Raw genomic sequence first — 19874 nt, 5'->3', positions numbered from 1 at the left:
AAATTCCATTGTTTTGATTCAAATTCTGTTGTTTGTTTTAATGTGGAAAAAGTGGTTGGGACAGATGTTCAAACAGAAGCGACACGCGGCTGCAGTTACAGTCTGTATTATGCGTTTGTTCTTCATATGAATCTGATGTGTGAACGATGCGCACATTTATGCACGTGGCACAGTAAAAGCATCTGCAATTACACAGAGACATCTGGTGTTCTGACGGTAAATAATATCTGCTGTTCGCATCGTACAGGTTACTGTTCAAGTATATATAGTGGAGTGAGACAACTGCAAGATACAGACTGCAACTGACAGCATGACCTAGCGTGCCAGCCGTGATCGTATAGTGGTTAGTACTCTGCGTTGTGGCCGCAGCAACCCCGGTTCGAATCCGGGTCACGGCAGTGTGTTTGTGATTGCAGAGCAAGTAATTGGAGACTCAAAGGCTGCACGGCAGCTTGAATGGTTACAGTCATGTTATTTCATTATTGGCACTGGATTGTCCAATCAAGTTTCTGAACGTAACCGGCTTTTCCTTACCTTACCTGTTCGCTCATCAACCAGTTTTTTTTTTCATTTTTACAACAGAGTTTAAACTTCCATTGTTTTCGTTCAAATTCTGTTTTGTTCATTCAAATTCTGTTTTGTTCATTTTAATTCCGTTGTTTTCATTCAAATTCCATTGTTTTCATTCAAATTCTGTTGTTTTCATTCAAATTCCGTTGTTTTCATTCAAATTCTGTTGTTTTCATTCAAATTCCATTGTTTTCATTCAAATTCTGTTGTTTTCATTCAAATTCCGTTGTTTTCATTCAAATTCTGTTCTTTTCATTCAAATTCCATTGTTTTCATTCAAATTCTGTTGTTTTCATTCAAATTCTGTTTTGTTCATTCAAATTCTGTTGTTTTCATTCAAATTCTGTTCTTTTCATTCTATTTCCATTGTTTTCATTCAAATTCAATTGTTTTCATTCAAATTCTGTTCTATTATTCTAATTCCGTTGTTTTCCGTTGTTTTGATTCAAACTCTGTTCTGTACATTCAAATTCCGTTGTTTTCATTCAAATTCCGTTGTTTTCATTCAATTTCCATTGTTTTGATTCAAATTCTGTTGTTTTCATTCAAATTCTGTTGTTTTCATTCAAATTCCATTGTTTTCATTCAAATTCTGTTGTTTTCATTCAAATTCCGTTGTTTTCATTCAAATTCCGTTGTTTTCATTCAATTTCCATTGTTTTCATTCAAATTCTGTTTTGTTCATTCAAATTCTGTTGTTTTCATTCAAATTCCATTGTTTTCATTCAAATTCTGTTGTTTTCATTCAAATTCCGTTGTTTTCATTCAAATTCTGTTTTTTTCATTCAAATTCCATTGTTTTCATTCAAATTCTGTTGTTTTCATTCAAATTCCATTGTTTTCATTCAAATTCTGTTGTTTTCATTCAAATTCCGTTGTTTTCATTCAAATTCCGTTGTTTTCATTCAATTTCCATTGTTTTCATTCAAATTCTGTTGTTTTCATTCAAATTCTGTTGTTTTCATTCAAATTCCATTGTTTTCATTCAAATTCTGTTGTTTTCATTCAAATTCCGTTGTTTTCATTCAAATTCCGTTGTTTTCATTCAATTTCCATTGTTTTCATTCAAATTCTGTTTTGTTCATTCAAATTCTGTTGTTTTCATTCAAATTCCATTGTTTTCATTCAAATTCTGTTGTTTTCATTCAAATTCCGTTGTTTTCATTCAAATTCTGTTGTTTTCATTCAAATTCTGTTCTTTTCATTCTATTTCCATTGTTTTCATTCAAATTCCATTGTTTTGATTCAAATTCTGTTCTGTTATTCTAATTCCGTTGTTTTCCGTTGTTTTGATTCAAACTCTGTTCTGTACATTCAAATTCCGTTGTTTTCATTCAAATTCCGTTGTTTTCATTCAATTTCCATTGTTTTCATTCAAATTCTGTTTTGTTCATTCAAATTCTGTTTTGTTCATTCTAATTCCGTTGTTTTCATTCAAATTCCATTGTCTTCATTCAAATTCTGTTGTTTTCATTCAAATTCCATTGTTTTCATTCGAATTCTGTTCTTTTCATTCAAATTCCATTGTTTTCATTCAAATTCTGTTGTTTTCATTCAAATTCCGTTGTTTTCATTCAAATTCTGTTGTTTTCATTCAAATTCTGTTCTTTTCATTCTATTTCCATTGTTTTCATTCAAATTCCATTGTTTTCATTCAAATTCTGTTCTGTTATTCTAATTCCGTTGTTTTCCGTTGTTTTGATTCAAACTCTGTTCTGTACATTCAAATTCCGTTGTTTTCATTCAAATTCCGTTGTTTTCATTCAATTTCCATTGTTTTCATTCAAATTCTGTTGTTTTCATTCAAATTCTGTTGTTTTCATTCAAATTCCGTTGTTTTCATTCAAATTCTGTTCTTTTCATTCAAATTCCATTGTTTTCATTCAAATTCCATTGTTTTGATTCAAATTCTGTTGTTTGTTTTAATGTGGAAAAAGTGGTTGGGACAGATGTTCAAACAGAAGCGACACGCGGCTGCAGTTACAGTCTGTATTATGCGTTTGTTCTTCATATGAATCTGATGTGTGAACGATGCGCACATTTATGCACGTGGCACAGTAAAAGCATCTGCAATTAAACAGAGACATCTGGTGTTCTGACGGTAAATAATATCTGCTGTTCGCATCGTACAGGTTACTGTTCAAGTATATATAGTGGAGTGAGACAACTGCAAGATACAGACTGCAACTGACAGCATGACCTAGCGTGCCAGCCGTGATCGTATAGTGGTTAGTACTCTGCGTTGTGGCCGCAGCAACCCCGGTTCGAATCCGGGTCACGGCAGTGTGGTTGTGATTGCAGAGCAAGTAATTGTAGCAGGTCAGCGTGAATGATTACAGGCATGTTTTTTCATTGTTGGTACTGGATTGCCCAATCAAATTTCTTAACATAACCAGCTTTTCCTTACCTTACCTGTTCGCTCATCAACCAGTTTTCTTTTTCATTTTTACAACAGAGTTTAAACTTCCATTGTTTTCATTCAAATTCTGTTTTGTTCATTCAAATTCTGTTTTGTTCATTCTAATTCCGTTGTTTTCATTCAAATTCCATTGTCTTCATTCAAATTCTGTTGTTTTCATTCAAATTCCGTTGTTTTCATTCAAATTCTGTTCTTTTCATTCAAATTCCATTGTTTTCATTCAAATTCTGTTGTTTTCATTCAAATTCCGTTGTTTTCATTCAATTTCCATTGTTTTCATTCAAATTCTGTTCTTTTCATTCTATTTCCATTGTTTTCATTCAAATTCCATTGTTTTCATTCAAATTCTGTTCTATTATTCTAATTCCGTTGTTTTCCATTGTTTTGATTCAAACTCTGTTCTGTACATTCAAATTCCGTTGTTTTCATTCAAATTCCGTTGTTTTCATTCAATTTCCATTGTTTTGATTCAAATTCTGTTCTGTTTCATTCAAATTCTGTTGTTTTCATTCAAATTCCATTGTTTTCATTCAAATTCTGTTGTTTTCATTCAAATTCCGTTGTTTTCATTCAAATTCCGTTGTTTTCATTCAATTTCCATTGTTTTCATTCAAATTCTGTTTTGTTCATTCAAATTCTGTTGTTTTCATTCAAATTCCATTGTTTTCATTCAAATTCTGTTGTTTTCATTCAAATTCCGTTGTTTTCATTCAAATTCTGTTGTTTTCATTCAATTTCCATTGTTTTGATTCAAATTCTGTTCTGTTTCATTCAAATTCTGTTGTTTTCATTCAAATTCCATTGTTTTCATTCAAATTCTGTTGTTTTCATTCAAATTCCGTTGTTTTCATTCAAATTCCGTTGTTTTCATTCAATTTCCATTGTTTTCATTCAAATTCTGTTTTGTTCATTCAAATTCTGTTGTTTTCATTCAAATTCCATTGTTTTCATTCAAATTCTGTTGTTTTCATTCAAATTCCGTTGTTTTCATTCAAATTCTGTTGTTTTCATTCAAATTCCATTGTTTTCATTCAAATTCTGTTGTTTTCATTCAAATTCCGTTGTTTTCATTCAAATTCTGTTCTTTTCATTCAAATTCCATTGTTTTCATTCAAATTCTGTTGTTTGTTTTAATGTGGAAAAAGTGGTTGGGACAGATGTTCAAACAGAAGTGACACGCGGCTGCAGTTACAGTTTGTATTATGCGTTTGTTCTTCATATGAATCTGATGTGTGAACGATGCGCACGTTTATGCGCGTGGCACAGTAAAAGCATCTGCATTAACACAGAGACATCTGGCGTTCTGACGGTAAATAATGTCTGCTGTTCTTTTGCGCATCGTACAGGTCACTGTTCAAGTATATATAGTGGAGTGAGACCACTGCAAGATACAGACTGCAACTGACAGCATAATCCAGCGCTCCAGCCGTGATCGTATAGTGGTTAGTACTCTGCGTTGTGGCCGCAGCAACCCCGGTTCGAATCCGGGTCACGGCAGTGTGGTTGTGATTGCAGAGCAAGTAATTGTAGCAGGTCAGCGTGAATGATTACAGGCATGATTTTTTTCATTGTTGGTACTGGATTGCCCAATCAAATTTCTTAACATAACCAGCTTTTCCTTACCTTACCTGTGAACTCATCAACCAGTTTTTTTTTCATTTTTACAACAGAGTTTAAACTTCCGTTGTTTTCATTCAAATTCTGTTTTGTTCATTCTAATTCCGTTGTTTTCATTCAAATTCCATTGTTTTCATTTAAATTCTGTTGTTTTCATTCAAATTCCATTGTTTTCATTCAAATTCTGTTGTTTTCATTTAAATTCCGTTTTCATTCAAATTCTGTTCTTTTCATTCTATTTCCATTGTTTTCATTCAAATTCCATTGTTTTCATTCAAATTCTGTTCTGTTATTCTAATTCCGTTGTTTTCCGTTGTTTTGATTCAAACTCTGTTCTGTACATTCAAATTCCGTTGTTTTCATTCAAATTCCATTGTTTTCATTCAATTTCCATTGTTTTGATTCAAATTCTGTTGTTTGTTTTAATGTGGAAAAAGTGGTTGGGACAGATGTTCAAACAGAAGCGACACGCGGCTGCAGTTACAGTCTGTATTATGCGTTTGTTCTTCATATGAATCTGATGTGTGAACGATGCGCACATTTATGCACGTGGCACAGTAAAAGCATCTGCAATTAAACAGAGACATCTGGTGTTCTGACGGTAAATAATATCTGCTGTTCGCATCGTACAGGTTACTGTTCAAGTATATATAGTGGAGTGAGACAACTGCAAGATACAGACTGCAACTGACAGCATGACCTAGCGTGCCAGCCGTGATCGTATAGTGGTTAGTACTCTGCGTTGTGGCCGCAGCAACCCCGGTTCGAATCCGGGTCACGGCAGTGTGTTTGTGATTGCAGAGCAAGTAATTGGAGACTCAAAGGCTGCACGGCAGCTTGAATGGTTACAGTCATGTTATTTCATTATTGGCACTGGATTGTCCAATCAAGTTTCTGAACGTAACCGGCTTTTCCTTACCTTACCTGTTCGCTCATCAACTAGTTTTTTTTTCATTTTTACAACAGAGTTTAAACTTCCATTGTTTTCGTTCAAATTCTGTTTTGTTCATTCAAATTCTGTTTTGTTCATTCTAATTCCGTTGTTTTCATTCAAATTCCATTGTTTTCATTCAAATTCTGTTGTTTTCATTCAAATTCCGTTGTTTTCATTCAAATTCTGTTGTTTTCATTCAAATTCCATTGTTTTCATTCAAATTCTGTTGTTTTCATTCAAATTCCGTTGTTTTCATTCAAATTCTGTTCTTTTCATTCAAATTCCATTGTTTTCATTCAAATTCTGTTGTTTTCATTCAAATTCCGTTGTTTTCATTCAATTTCCATTGTTTTCATTCAAATTCTGTTCTTTTCATTCTATTTCCATTGTTTTCATTCAAATTCCATTGTTTTCATTCAAATTCTGTTCTATTATTCTAATTCCGTTGTTTTCCGTTGTTTTGATTCAAACTCTGTTCTGTACATTCAAATTCCGTTGTTTTCATTCAAATTCCGTTGTTTTCATTCAATTTCCATTGTTTTGATTCAAATTCTGTTGTTTTCATTCAAATTCTGTTGTTTTCATTCAAATTCCATTGTTTTCATTCAAATTCTGTTGTTTTCATTCAAATTCCGTTGTTTTCATTCAAATTCCGTTGTTTTCATTCAATTTCCATTGTTTTCATTCAAATTCTGTTTTGTTCATTCAAATTCTGTTGTTTTCATTCAAATTCCATTGTTTTCATTCAAATTCTGTTCTATTATTCTAATTCCGTTGTTTTCCGTTGTTTTGATTCAAACTCTGTTCTGTACATTCAAATTCCGTTGTTTTCATTCAAATTCCGTTGTTTTCATTCAATTTCCATTGTTTTCATTCAAATTCTGTTGTTTTCATTCAAATTCCGTTGTTTTCATTCAATTTCCATTGTTTTGATTCAAATTCTGTTCTGTTTCATTCAAATTCCATTGTTTTCATTCAAATTCTGTTGTTTTCATTCAAATTCCGTTGTTTTCATTCAAATTCCGTTGTTTTCATTCAATTTCCATTGTTTTCATTCAAATTCTGTTTTGTTCATTCAAATTCTGTTGTTTTCATTCAAATTCTGTTCTTTTCATTCTATTTCCATTGTTTTCATTCAAATTCAATTGTTTTCATTCAAATTCTGTTCTATTATTCTAATTCCGTTGTTTTCCGTTGTTTTGATTCAAACTCTGTTCTGTACATTCAAATTCCGTTGTTTTCATTCAAATTCCGTTGTTTTCATTCAATTTCCATTGTTTTCATTCAAATTCTGTTGTTTTCATTCAAATTCTGTTGTTTTCATTCAAATTCCATTGTTTTCATTCAAATTCCATTGTTTTCATTCAAATTCTGTTGTTTTCATTCAAATTCCGTTGTTTTCATTCAAATTCCGTTGTTTTCATTCAATTTCCATTGTTTTGATTCAAATTCTGTTCTGTTTCATTCAAATTCTGTTGTTTTCATTCAAATTCCATTGTTTTCATTCAAATTCTGTTGTTTTCATTCAAATTCCGTTGTTTTCATTCAAATTCCGTTGTTTTCATTCAATTTCCATTGTTTTCATTCAAATTCTGTTTTGTTCATTCAAATTCTGTTGTTTTCATTCAAATTCCATTGTTTTCATTCAAATTCTGTTGTTTTCATTCAAATTCCGTTGTTTTCATTCAAATTCTGTTGTTTTCATTCAAATTCCATTGTTTTCATTCAAATTCTGTTCTTTTCATTCAAATTCCGTTGTTTTCATTCAAATTCTGTTCTTTTCATTCAAATTCCATTGTTTTCATTCAAATTCCATTGTTTTGATTCAAATTCTGTTGTTTGTTTTAATGTGGAAAAAGTGGTTGGGACAGATGTTCAAACAGAAGTGACACGCGGCTGCAGTTACAGTCTGTATTATGCGTTTGTTCTTCATATGAATCTGATGTGTGAACGATGCACACGTTTATGCGCGTGGCACAGTAAAAGCATCTGCATTAACACAGAGACATCTGGCGTTCTGACGGTAAATAATGTCTGCTGTTCTTTTGCGCATCGTACAGGTCACTGTTCAAGTATATATAGTGGAGTGAGACCACTGCAAGATACAGACTGCAACTGACAGCATAATCCAGCGCTCCAGCCGTGATCGTATAGTGGTTAGTACTCTGCGTTGTGGCCGCAGCAACCCCGGTTCGAATCCGGGTCACGGCAGTGTGGTTGTGATTGCAGAGCAAGTAATTGTAGCAGGTCAGCGTGAATGATTACAGGCATGATTTTTTTCATTGTTGGTACTGGATTGCCCAATCAAATTTCTTAACATAACCAGCTTTTCCTTACCTTACCTGTGAACTCATCAACCAGTTTTTTTTTTCATTTTTACAACAGAGTTTAAACTTCCGTTGTTTTCATTCAAATTCTGTTTTGTTCATTCTAATTCCGTTGTTTTCATTCAAATTCCATTGTTTTCATTTAAATTCTGTTGTTTTCATTCAAATTCCATTGTTTTCATTCAAATTCTGTTGTTTTCATTTAAATTCCGTTTTCATTCAAATTCTGTTCTTTTCATTCTATTTCCATTGTTTTCATTCAAATTCCATTGTTTTCATTCAAATTCTGTTCTGTTATTCTAATTCCGTTGTTTTCCGTTGTTTTGATTCAAACTCTGTTCTGTACATTCAAATTCCGTTGTTTTCATTCAAATTCCATTGTTTTCATTCAATTTCCATTGTTTTGATTCAAATTCTGTTGTTTGTTTTAATGTGGAAAAAGTGGTTGGGACAGATGTTCAAACAGAAGCGACACGCGGCTGCAGTTACAGTCTGTATTATGCGTTTGTTCTTCATATGAATCTGATGTGTGAACGATGCGCACATTTATGCACGTGGCACAGTAAAAGCATCTGCAATTACACAGAGACATCTGGTGTTCTGACGGTAAATAATATCTGCTGTTCGCATCGTACAGGTTACTGTTCAAGTATATATAGTGGAGTGAGACAACTGCAAGATACAGACTGCAACTGACAGCATGACCTAGCGTGCCAGCCGTGATCGTATAGTGGTTAGTACTCTGCGTTGTGGCCGCAGCAACCCCGGTTTGAATCCGGGTCACGGCAGTGTGGTTGTGATTGCAGAGCAAGTAATTGTAGCAGGTCAGCGTGAATGATTACAGGCATGTTTTTTCATTGTTGGTACTGGATTGCCCAATCAAATTTCTTAACATAACCAGCTTTTCCTTACCTTACCTGTTCGCTCATCAACCAGTTTTCTTTTTCATTTTTACAACAGAGTTTAAACTTCCATTGTTTTCATTCAAATTCTGTTTTGTTCATTCAAATTCTGTTTTGTTCATTCTAATTCCGTTGTTTTCATTCAAATTCCATTGTCTTCATTCAAATTCTGTTGTTTTCATTCAAATTCCGTTGTTTTCATTCAAATTCTGTTCTTTTCATTCAAATTCCATTGTTTTCATTCAAATTCTGTTGTTTTCATTCAAATTCCGTTGTTTTCATTCAAATTCTGTTGTTTTCATTCAAATTCTGTTCTTTTCATTCTATTTCCATTGTTTTCATTCAAATTCCATTGTTTTGATTCAAATTCTGTTGTTTGTTTTAATGTGGAAAAAGTGGTTGGGACAGATGTTCAAACAGAAGCGACACGCGGCTGCAGTTACAGTCTGTATTATGCGTTTGTTCTTCATATGAATCTGATGTGTGAACGATGCGCACATTTATGCACGTGGCACAGTAAAAGCATCTGCAATTACACAGAGACATCTGGTGTTCTGACGGTAAATAATATCTGCTGTTCGCATCGTACAGGTTACTGTTCAAGTATATATAGTGGAGTGAGACAACTGCAAGATACAGACTGCAACTGACAGCATGACCTAGCGTGCCAGCCGTGATCGTATAGTGGTTAGTACTCTGCGTTGTGGCCGCAGCAACCCCGGTTTGAATCCGGGTCACGGCAGTGTGGTTGTGATTGCAGAGCAAGTAATTGTAGCAGGTCAGCGTGAATGATTACAGGCATGTTTTTTCATTGTTGGTACTGGATTGCCCAATCAAATTTCTTAACATAACCAGCTTTTCCTTACCTTACCTGTTCGCTCATCAACCAGTTTTCTTTTTCATTTTTACAACAGAGTTTAAACTTCCATTGTTTTCATTCAAATTCTGTTTTGTTCATTCAAATTCTGTTTTGTTCATTCTAATTCCGTTGTTTTCATTCAAATTCCATTGTCTTCATTCAAATTCTGTTGTTTTCATTCAAATTCCGTTGTTTTCATTCAAATTCTGTTCTTTTCATTCAAATTCCATTGTTTTCATTCAAATTCTGTTGTTTTCATTCAAATTCCGTTGTTTTCATTCAAATTCTGTTGTTTTCATTCAAATTCTGTTCTTTTCATTCTATTTCCATTGTTTTCATTCAAATTCCATTTTTTTGATTCAAATTCTGTTCTGTTATTCTAATTCCGTTGTTTTCCGTTGTTTTGATTCAAACTCTGTTCTGTACATTCAAATTCCGTTGTTTTCATTCAAATTCCGTTGTTTTCATTCAATTTCCATTGTTTTCATTCAAATTCTGTTGTTTTCATTCAAATTCTGTTGTTTTCATTCAAATTCCGTTGTTTTCATTCAAATTCTGTTCTTTTCATTCAAATTCCATTGTTTTCATTCAAATTCCATTGTTTTGATTCAAATTCTGTTGTTTGTTTTAATGTGGAAAAAGTGGTTGGGACAGATGTTCAAACAGAAGCGACACGCGGCTGCAGTTACAGTCTGTATTATGCGTTTGTTCTTCATATGAATCTGATGTGTGAACGATGCGCACATTTATGCACGTGGCACAGTAAAAGCATCTGCAATTACACAGAGACATCTGGTGTTCTGACGGTAAATAATATCTGCTGTTCGCATCGTACAGGTTACTGTTCAAGTATATATAGTGGAGTGAGACAACTGCAAGATACAGACTGCAACTGACAGCATGACCTAGCGTGCCAGCCGTGATCGTATAGTGGTTAGTACTCTGCGTTGTGGCCGCAGCAACCCCGGTTCGAATCCGGGTCACGGCAGTGTGTTTGTGATTGCAGAGCAAGTAATTGGAGACTCAAAGGCTGCACGGCAGCTTGAATGGTTACAGTCATGTTATTTCATTATTGGCACTGGATTGTCCAATCAAGTTTCTGAACGTAACCGGCTTTTCCTTACCTTACCTGTTCGCTCATCAACCAGTTTTTTTTTTCATTTTTACAACAGAGTTTAAACTTCCATTGTTTTCGTTCAAATTCTGTTTTGTTCATTCAAATTCTGTTTTGTTCATTTTAATTCCGTTGTTTTCATTCAAATTCCATTGTTTTCATTCAAATTCTGTTGTTTTCATTCAAATTCCGTTGTTTTCATTCAAATTCTGTTGTTTTCATTCAAATTCCATTGTTTTCATTCAAATTCTGTTGTTTTCATTCAAATTCCGTTGTTTTCATTCAAATTCTGTTCTTTTCATTCAAATTCCATTGTTTTCATTCAAATTCTGTTGTTTTCATTCAAATTCCGTTGTTTTCATTCAATTTCCATTGTTTTCATTCAAATTCTGTTCTTTTCATTCTATTTCCATTGTTTTCATTCAAATTCCATTGTTTTCATTCAAATTCTGTTCTATTATTCTAATTCCGTTGTTTTCCGTTGTTTTGATTCAAACTCTGTTCTGTACATTCAAATTCCGTTGTTTTCATTCAAATTCCGTTGTTTTCATTCAATTTCCATTGTTTTGATTCAAATTCTGTTGTTTTCATTCAAATTCTGTTGTTTTCATTCAAATTCCATTGTTTTCATTCAAATTCTGTTGTTTTCATTCAAATTCCGTTGTTTTCATTCAAATTCCGTTGTTTTCATTCAATTTCCATTGTTTTCATTCAAATTCTGTTTTGTTCATTCAAATTCTGTTGTTTTCATTCAAATTCCATTGTTTTCATTCAAATTCTGTTGTTTTCATTCAAATTCCGTTGTTTTCATTCAAATTCTGTTTTTTTCATTCAAATTCCATTGTTTTCATTCAAATTCTGTTGTTTTCATTCAAATTCCATTGTTTTCATTCAAATTCTGTTGTTTTCATTCAAATTCCGTTGTTTTCATTCAAATTCCGTTGTTTTCATTCAATTTCCATTGTTTTCATTCAAATTCTGTTGTTTTCATTCAAATTCTGTTGTTTTCATTCAAATTCCATTGTTTTCATTCAAATTCTGTTGTTTTCATTCAAATTCCGTTGTTTTCATTCAAATTCCGTTGTTTTCATTCAATTTCCATTGTTTTCATTCAAATTCTGTTTTGTTCATTCAAATTCTGTTGTTTTCATTCAAATTCCATTGTTTTCATTCAAATTCTGTTGTTTTCATTCAAATTCCGTTGTTTTCATTCAAATTCTGTTGTTTTCATTCAAATTCTGTTCTTTTCATTCTATTTCCATTGTTTTCATTCAAATTCCATTGTTTTGATTCAAATTCTGTTCTGTTATTCTAATTCCGTTGTTTTCCGTTGTTTTGATTCAAACTCTGTTCTGTACATTCAAATTCCGTTGTTTTCATTCAAATTCCGTTGTTTTCATTCAATTTCCATTGTTTTCATTCAAATTCTGTTTTGTTCATTCAAATTCTGTTTTGTTCATTCTAATTCCGTTGTTTTCATTCAAATTCCATTGTCTTCATTCAAATTCTGTTGTTTTCATTCAAATTCCATTGTTTTCATTCGAATTCTGTTCTTTTCATTCAAATTCCATTGTTTTCATTCAAATTCTGTTGTTTTCATTCAAATTCCGTTGTTTTCATTCAAATTCTGTTGTTTTCATTCAAATTCTGTTCTTTTCATTCTATTTCCATTGTTTTCATTCAAATTCCATTGTTTTCATTCAAATTCTGTTCTGTTATTCTAATTCCGTTGTTTTCCGTTGTTTTGATTCAAACTCTGTTCTGTACATTCAAATTCCGTTGTTTTCATTCAAATTCCGTTGTTTTCATTCAATTTCCATTGTTTTCATTCAAATTCTGTTGTTTTCATTCAAATTCTGTTGTTTTCATTCAAATTCCGTTGTTTTCATTCAAATTCTGTTCTTTTCATTCAAATTCCATTGTTTTCATTCAAATTCCATTGTTTTGATTCAAATTCTGTTGTTTGTTTTAATGTGGAAAAAGTGGTTGGGACAGATGTTCAAACAGAAGCGACACGCGGCTGCAGTTACAGTCTGTATTATGCGTTTGTTCTTCATATGAATCTGATGTGTGAACGATGCGCACATTTATGCACGTGGCACAGTAAAAGCATCTGCAATTAAACAGAGACATCTGGTGTTCTGACGGTAAATAATATCTGCTGTTCGCATCGTACAGGTTACTGTTCAAGTATATATAGTGGAGTGAGACAACTGCAAGATACAGACTGCAACTGACAGCATGACCTAGCGTGCCAGCCGTGATCGTATAGTGGTTAGTACTCTGCGTTGTGGCCGCAGCAACCCCGGTTCGAATCCGGGTCACGGCAGTGTGGTTGTGATTGCAGAGCAAGTAATTGTAGCAGGTCAGCGTGAATGATTACAGGCATGTTTTTTCATTGTTGGTACTGGATTGCCCAATCAAATTTCTTAACATAACCAGCTTTTCCTTACCTTACCTGTTCGCTCATCAACCAGTTTTCTTTTTCATTTTTACAACAGAGTTTAAACTTCCATTGTTTTCATTCAAATTCTGTTTTGTTCATTCAAATTCTGTTTTGTTCATTCTAATTCCGTTGTTTTCATTCAAATTCCATTGTCTTCATTCAAATTCTGTTGTTTTCATTCAAATTCCGTTGTTTTCATTCAAATTCTGTTCTTTTCATTCAAATTCCATTGTTTTCATTCAAATTCTGTTGTTTTCATTCAAATTCCGTTGTTTTCATTCAATTTCCATTGTTTTCATTCAAATTCTGTTCTTTTCATTCTATTTCCATTGTTTTCATTCAAATTCCATTGTTTTCATTCAAATTCTGTTCTATTATTCTAATTCCGTTGTTTTCCATTGTTTTGATTCAAACTCTGTTCTGTACATTCAAATTCCGTTGTTTTCATTCAAATTCCGTTGTTTTCATTCAATTTCCATTGTTTTGATTCAAATTCTGTTCTGTTTCATTCAAATTCTGTTGTTTTCATTCAAATTCCATTGTTTTCATTCAAATTCTGTTGTTTTCACTCAAATTCCGTTGTTTTCATTCAAATTCCGTTGTTTTCATTCAATTTCCATTGTTTTCATTCAAATTCTGTTTTGTTCATTCAAATTCTGTTGTTTTCATTCAAATTCCATTGTTTTCATTCAAATTCTGTTGTTTTCATTCAAATTCCGTTGTTTTCATTCAAATTCTGTTGTTTTCATTCAATTTCCATTGTTTTGATTCAAATTCTGTTCTGTTTCATTCAAATTCTGTTGTTTTCATTCAAATTCCATTGTTTTCATTCAAATTCTGTTGTTTTCATTCAAATTCCGTTGTTTTCATTCAAATTCCGTTGTTTTCATTCAATTTCCATTGTTTTCATTCAAATTCTGTTTTGTTCATTCAAATTCTGTTGTTTTCATTCAAATTCCATTGTTTTCATTCAAATTCTGTTGTTTCCATTCAAATTCCGTTGTTTTCATTCAAATTCTGTTGTTTTCATTCAAATTCCATTGTTTTCATTCAAATTCTGTTGTTTTCATTCAAATTCCGTTGTTTTCATTCAAATTCTGTTCTTTTCATTCAAATTCCATTGTTTTCATTCAAATTCTGTTGTTTGTTTTAATGTGGAAAAAGTGGTTGGGACAGATGTTCAAACAGAAGTGACACGCGGCTGCAGTTACAGTTTGTATTATGCGTTTGTTCTTCATATGAATCTGATGTGTGAACGATGCGCACGTTTATGCGCGTGGCACAGTAAAAGCATCTGCATTAACACAGAGACATCTGGCGTTCTGACGGTAAATAATGTCTGCTGTTCTTTTGCGCATCGTACAGGTCACTGTTCAAGTATATATAGTGGAGTGAGACCACTGCAAGATACAGACTGCAACTGACAGCATAATCCAGCGCTCCAGCCGTGATCGTATAGTGGTTAGTACTCTGCGTTGTGGCCGCAGCAACCCCGGTTCGAATCCGGGTCACGGCAGTGTGGTTGTGATTGCAGAGCAAGTAATTGTAGCAGGTCAGCGTGAATGATTACAGGCATGATTTTTTTCATTGTTGGTACTGGATTGCCCAATCAAATTTCTTAACATAACCAGCTTTTCCTTACCTTACCTGTGAACTCATCAACCAGTTTTTTTTTCATTTTTACAACAGAGTTTAAACTTCCGTTGTTTTCATTCAAATTCTGTTTTGTTCATTCTAATTCCGTTGTTTTCATTCAAATTCCATTGTTTTCATTTAAATTCTGTTGTTTTCATTCAAATTCCATTGTTTTCATTCAAATTCTGTTGTTTTCATTTAAATTCCGTTTTCATTCAAATTCTGTTCTTTTCATTCTATTTCCATTGTTTTCATTCAAATTCCATTGTTTTCATTCAAATTCTGTTCTGTTATTCTAATTCCGTTGTTTTCCGTTGTTTTGATTCAAACTCTGTTCTGTACATTCAAATTCCGTTGTTTTCATTCAAATTCCATTGTTTTCATTCAATTTCCATTGTTTTGATTCAAATTCTGTTGTTTGTTTTAATGTGGAAAAAGTGGTTGGGACAGATGTTCAAACAGAAGCGACACGCGGCTGCAGTTACAGTCTGTATTATGCGTTTGGTCTTCATATGAATCTGATGTGTGAACGATGCGCACATTTATGCACGTGGCACAGTAAAAGCATCTGCAATTAAACAGAGACATCTGGTGTTCTGACGGTAAATAATATCTGCTGTTCGCATCGTACAGGTTACTGTTCAAGTATATATAGTGGAGTGAGACAACTGCAAGATACAGACTGCAACTGACAGCATGACCTAGCGTGCCAGCCGTGATCGTATAGTGGTTAGTACTCTGCGTTGTGGCCGCAGCAACCCCGGTTCGAATCCGGGTCACGGCAGTGTGGTTGTGATTGCAGAGCAAGTAATTGTAGCAGGTCAGCGTGAATGATTACAGGCATGTTTTTTCATTGTTGGTACTGGATTGCCCAATCAAATTTCTTAACATAACCAGCTTTTCCTTACCTTACCTGTTCGCTCATCAACCAGTTTTCTTTTTCATTTTTACAACAGAGTTTAAACTTCCATTGTTTTCATTCAAATTCTGTTTTGTTCATTCAAATTCTGTTTTGTTCATTCTAATTCCGTTGTTTTCATTCAAATTCCATTGTTTTCATTCAAATTCTGTTGTTTTCATTCAAATTCCGTTGTTTTCATTCAAATTCTGTTGTTTTCATTCAAATTCCATTGTTTTCATTCAAATTCTGTTGTTTTCATTCAAATTCCGTTGTTTTCATTCAAATTCTGTTCTTTTCATTCAAATTCCATTGTTTTCATTCAAATTCTGTTGTTTTCATTCAAATTCCGTTGTTTTCATTCAATTTCCATTGTTTTCATTCAAATTCTGTTCTTTTCATTCTATTTCCATTGTTTTCATTCAAATTCCATTGTTTTCATTCAAATTCTGTTCTATTATTCTAATTCCGTTGTTTTCCGTTGTTTTGATTCAAACTCTGTTCTGTACATTCAAATTCCGTTGTTTTCATTCAAATTCCGTTGTTTTCATTCAATTTCCATTGTTTTGATTCAAATTCTGTTCTGTTTCATTCAAATTCTGTTGTTTTCATTCAAATTCCATTGTTTTCATTCAAATTCTGTTGTTTTCAATCAAATTCCGTTGTTTTCATTCAAATTCCGTTGTTTTCATTCAATTTCCATTGTTTTCATTCAAATTCTGTTTTGTTCATTCAAATTCTGTTGTTTTCATTCAAATTCCATTGTTTTCATTCAAATTCTGTTGTTTTCATTCAAATTCCGTTGTTTTCATTCAAATTCTGTTGTTTTCATTCAAATTCCATTGTTTTCATTCAAATTCTGTTGTTTTCATTCAAATTCCGTTGTTTTCATTCAAATTCTGTTCTTTTCATTCAAATTCCATTGTTTTCATTCAAATTCTGTTGTTTTCATTCAAATTCTGTTGTTTTCATTCAAATTCTGTTCTTTTCATTCTATTTCCATTGTTTTCATTCAAATTCCATTGTTTTCATTCAAATTCTGTTCCGTTATTCTAATTCCGTTGTTTTCCGTTGTTTTGATTCAAACTCTGTTCTGTACATTCAAATTCCGTTGTTTTCATTCAAATTCCGTTGTTTTCATTCAATTTCCATTGTTTTCATTCAAATTCTGTTGTTTTCATTCAAATTCTGTTGTTTTCATTCAAATTCTGTTGTTTTCATTCAAATTCCGTTGTTTTCATTCAAATTCTGTTCTTTTCATTCAAATTCCATTGTTTTCATTCAAATTCCATTGTTTTGATTCAAATTCTGTTGTTTGATTTAATGTGGAAAAAGTGGTTGGGACAGATGTTCAAACAGAAGCGACACGCGGCTGCAGTTACAGTCTGTATTATGCGTTTGTTCTTCATATGAATCTGATGTGTGAACGATGCGCACATTTATGCACGTGGCACAGTAAAAGCATCTGCAATTACACAGAGACATCTGGCGTTCTGACGGTAAATAATGTCTGCTGTTCTTTTGCGCATCGTACAGGTTACTGTTCAAGTATATATAGTGGAGTGAGACAACTGCAAGATACAGACTGCAACTGACAGCATGACCTAGCGTGCCAGCCGTGATCGTATAGTGGTTAGTACTCTGCGTTGTGGCCGCAGCAACCCCGGTTCGAATCCGGGTCACGGCAGTGTGGTTGTGATTGCAGAGCAAGTAATTGGAGACTCAAAGGCTGCACGGCAGCTTGAATGGTTACAGTAATGTTATTTCATTATTGGCACTGGATTGTCCAATCAAATTTCTTAACGTAACCGGCTTTTCCTTACCTTACCTGTTCGCTCATCAACCAGTTTTTTCATTTCTACAACAGAGTTTAGTGTGAAAAAAGTGGTTGGGACAGATGTTCAAATAAAAGCGACACGGGACTGCAGTTACAGTCTGTATTATGCCTTTGTTCTTCATATGAATCTGATGTGGGAACGATGCGCACATTTATGCACGTGGCACAGTAAAAGCATCTGCAATTACACAGAGACATCTGGCGTTCTGACGGTAAATAATATCTGCTGTTCGCATCGTACAGGTTACTGTTCAAGTATATATAGTGGAGTGAGACAACTGCAAGATACAGACTGCAACTGACAGCATGACCTAGCGTGCCAGCCGTGATCGTATAGTGGTTAGTACTCTGCGTTGTGGCTGCAGCAACCCTGGTTCGAATCCGGGTCACGGCAGCGTGGTTGTGATTGCAAATATATATTTCTACGGGGTGGAGCATTATCCCTCAAGTGGACTTTGTGTTGTACCAGTTTTGTAAAACCAGGTTTTTCCTGGAACAAATTTGGATCCAGAAGAGCCGTTAAATCTCCCTGCTGGGAGGGCTTAAGATGGGTCAGTGACACTAAACTTGGCCCTGATTTGCCTGTGGGAAAAAAACTGTTCTCCCTCCTCTTTGTCTTTGACTACCCGAACAAGACAATGCTGTTTTACCTGCTGCGTGGACTGCATTGGCAGTTGCTGCTGCTGCGTGATGGGTTGCTGCTGCGTGAATTTTTTTAACAGGTTAATATGGAAGACCTGATGTTTCTTCCTGTCAGGCATCTACAGCTCATAGTTAACATTGCCAAGACGTTTTGTAATTTTGTAGGGGCCTTGCCACCTGGCTAGCAGTTTGCTGTCTGTCGTAGGAAGCAACAGCAACACATGCTGTCCTGGTTGGAATGTCCTTTCCCTGGCCTTCTTATCATACCAGGTTTTCTGCTTGTTTTGAGCCACTTTCATGTTTTGCTGTGCCAGTATTGTCATTTGTTCTAGTCGCTCTCTCATTTTCAGCACATAAGCTATTACATTATCTCCATCAGGCTCAGGATTCTCCCATTGTTCTTTCAGCAGGTCGAGTGGACCTCTCACTTGACGGCCATAAAGCAGTTCAAATGGTGAAAATCCTGTAGAGGCCTGTGGCACTTCGCGATAGGCAAACAACAAGTAAGGCAGCCACTGATCCCAGTCTGAGCCAGTCTCTGTTACAAATTTGCGCAGCATGTTCTTTAGTGTCTGGTTAAAACGCTCTACTAGTCCATCTGACTGGGGGTGGTAAGGGGTGGTTTTAATACCTTTTATGCCAAGTAATCTATATACCTGCTGTAGGAATTTAGACTGGAAATTTGTGTCACAGTCTGTCAGGACCTCTTTAGCAGAGGTGTGGACTCGAGTCACATGACTTGGACTCGAGTCAGACTCGAGTCATTAATTTTATGACTTTAGACTTGACTTGAAAAAATGTTCTAAGACTTGTGACTTGACTTGGACTTTTACACCAATGACTTGGGACTTGAATTGGACTTGAACCAGTTTACTTGAAAAGACTTGATATTTTACCCCAAATACAAAATTTAACATGCATATTATATAGAGATTGAAAATGTGACGTCATTCACGGGTAGAACCGCAAAGGATTCTGGGAACTCGTGGCAAGCGGTACTAGCGCACGCAGGCTTTCAATTAAAATCAGTTATACAGCGATAAAAAGAAACACAAGAAGCTGTTGTATTATTAACTGCAATAGCCGGTCGCATGACAGCCATGGGAAGCCGACGGGTAAAGAGATCGGTTGTTATCGGATTACCTCGTTGAAGAGAAATTGTTCGAGCCATGTTTCCGAAGTAACAAAGACGCGACTGGATTGCAGCCATTCAAAGGTCAAATATAACGTCCCAGAACACTCCAGCTCACAGGTTAGTCTGCTCCAAGCATTTACACAAAGGTCAGTCTGTTGTTGTAGTTAATACGTCACTTTCATAACATAACTGGTGATATAGGTTACAAGCAAGTCTGGCGCTGAACAGAAATTGTCGCGCTATGCTCCTTTATTTATTGTGTTTATTGTGCATAAATAGTGAATTGTCCTGACACAATATTGCGTTTCGCTTCTGTTATTATGGTACATTGACAAAAACATATACTTTTATTCACAGGATAAAACAGTTGTTTTGTATCACTAATTGTCCAGTACGATTACAGCATACAGTATTATTGTCACTGCTACATTTCTGTGATGAACCAGAAATTATTTCCACTACTAATTAATTACCGTTGAGCTCAAAGGTCCTATTAATAAACGGTTAACGAATGTGTATTTATGACGACGATTTGTGAG

General features: G+C 34.2%; 13 non-coding genes across 13 annotated transcripts; all 13 read left to right on the top strand.

The window, feature by feature from the left end:
- The first annotated feature begins 326 nt into the window (after nt 1–326).
- trnah-gug (transfer RNA histidin (anticodon GUG)) lies at nt 327–398 on the top strand. The gene has a single exon. It is a non-coding gene; the product is annotated as a tRNA-His (tRNA).
- Nucleotides 399–2781: 2383 nt separating this feature from the next.
- Nucleotides 2782–2853, top strand: trnah-gug (transfer RNA histidin (anticodon GUG)). Its single transcript has one exon. It is a non-coding gene; the product is annotated as a tRNA-His (tRNA).
- Nucleotides 2854–4414: 1561 nt separating this feature from the next.
- trnah-gug (transfer RNA histidin (anticodon GUG)) lies at nt 4415–4486 on the top strand. Its single transcript has one exon. It is a non-coding gene; the product is annotated as a tRNA-His (tRNA).
- Nucleotides 4487–5317: 831 nt separating this feature from the next.
- Nucleotides 5318–5389, top strand: trnah-gug (transfer RNA histidin (anticodon GUG)). The gene has a single exon. It is a non-coding gene; the product is annotated as a tRNA-His (tRNA).
- Nucleotides 5390–7679: 2290 nt separating this feature from the next.
- Nucleotides 7680–7751, top strand: trnah-gug (transfer RNA histidin (anticodon GUG)). Its single transcript has one exon. It is a non-coding gene; the product is annotated as a tRNA-His (tRNA).
- Nucleotides 7752–8583: 832 nt separating this feature from the next.
- On the top strand, nt 8584–8655 carry trnah-gug (transfer RNA histidin (anticodon GUG)). Its single transcript has one exon. It is a non-coding gene; the product is annotated as a tRNA-His (tRNA).
- A 784-nt stretch (nt 8656–9439) lies between these two features.
- On the top strand, nt 9440–9511 carry trnah-gug (transfer RNA histidin (anticodon GUG)). The gene has a single exon. It is a non-coding gene; the product is annotated as a tRNA-His (tRNA).
- Nucleotides 9512–10544: 1033 nt separating this feature from the next.
- trnah-gug (transfer RNA histidin (anticodon GUG)) lies at nt 10545–10616 on the top strand. Its single transcript has one exon. It is a non-coding gene; the product is annotated as a tRNA-His (tRNA).
- A 2383-nt stretch (nt 10617–12999) lies between these two features.
- trnah-gug (transfer RNA histidin (anticodon GUG)) lies at nt 13000–13071 on the top strand. Its single transcript has one exon. It is a non-coding gene; the product is annotated as a tRNA-His (tRNA).
- A 1561-nt stretch (nt 13072–14632) lies between these two features.
- Nucleotides 14633–14704, top strand: trnah-gug (transfer RNA histidin (anticodon GUG)). The gene has a single exon. It is a non-coding gene; the product is annotated as a tRNA-His (tRNA).
- Nucleotides 14705–15535: 831 nt separating this feature from the next.
- On the top strand, nt 15536–15607 carry trnah-gug (transfer RNA histidin (anticodon GUG)). The gene has a single exon. It is a non-coding gene; the product is annotated as a tRNA-His (tRNA).
- Nucleotides 15608–17336: 1729 nt separating this feature from the next.
- Nucleotides 17337–17408, top strand: trnah-gug (transfer RNA histidin (anticodon GUG)). Its single transcript has one exon. It is a non-coding gene; the product is annotated as a tRNA-His (tRNA).
- A 472-nt stretch (nt 17409–17880) lies between these two features.
- Nucleotides 17881–17952, top strand: trnah-gug (transfer RNA histidin (anticodon GUG)). The gene has a single exon. It is a non-coding gene; the product is annotated as a tRNA-His (tRNA).
- Nucleotides 17953–19874: the final 1922 nt, after the last annotated feature.

The sequence above is a fragment of the Maylandia zebra genome, linkage group LG22, assembly GCF_041146795.1.
Source record: "Maylandia zebra isolate NMK-2024a linkage group LG22, Mzebra_GT3a, whole genome shotgun sequence".
NCBI lineage: Eukaryota > Metazoa > Chordata > Actinopteri > Cichliformes > Cichlidae > Maylandia > Maylandia zebra.
This window is presented reverse-complemented; position numbering and strand designations above follow the sequence as displayed.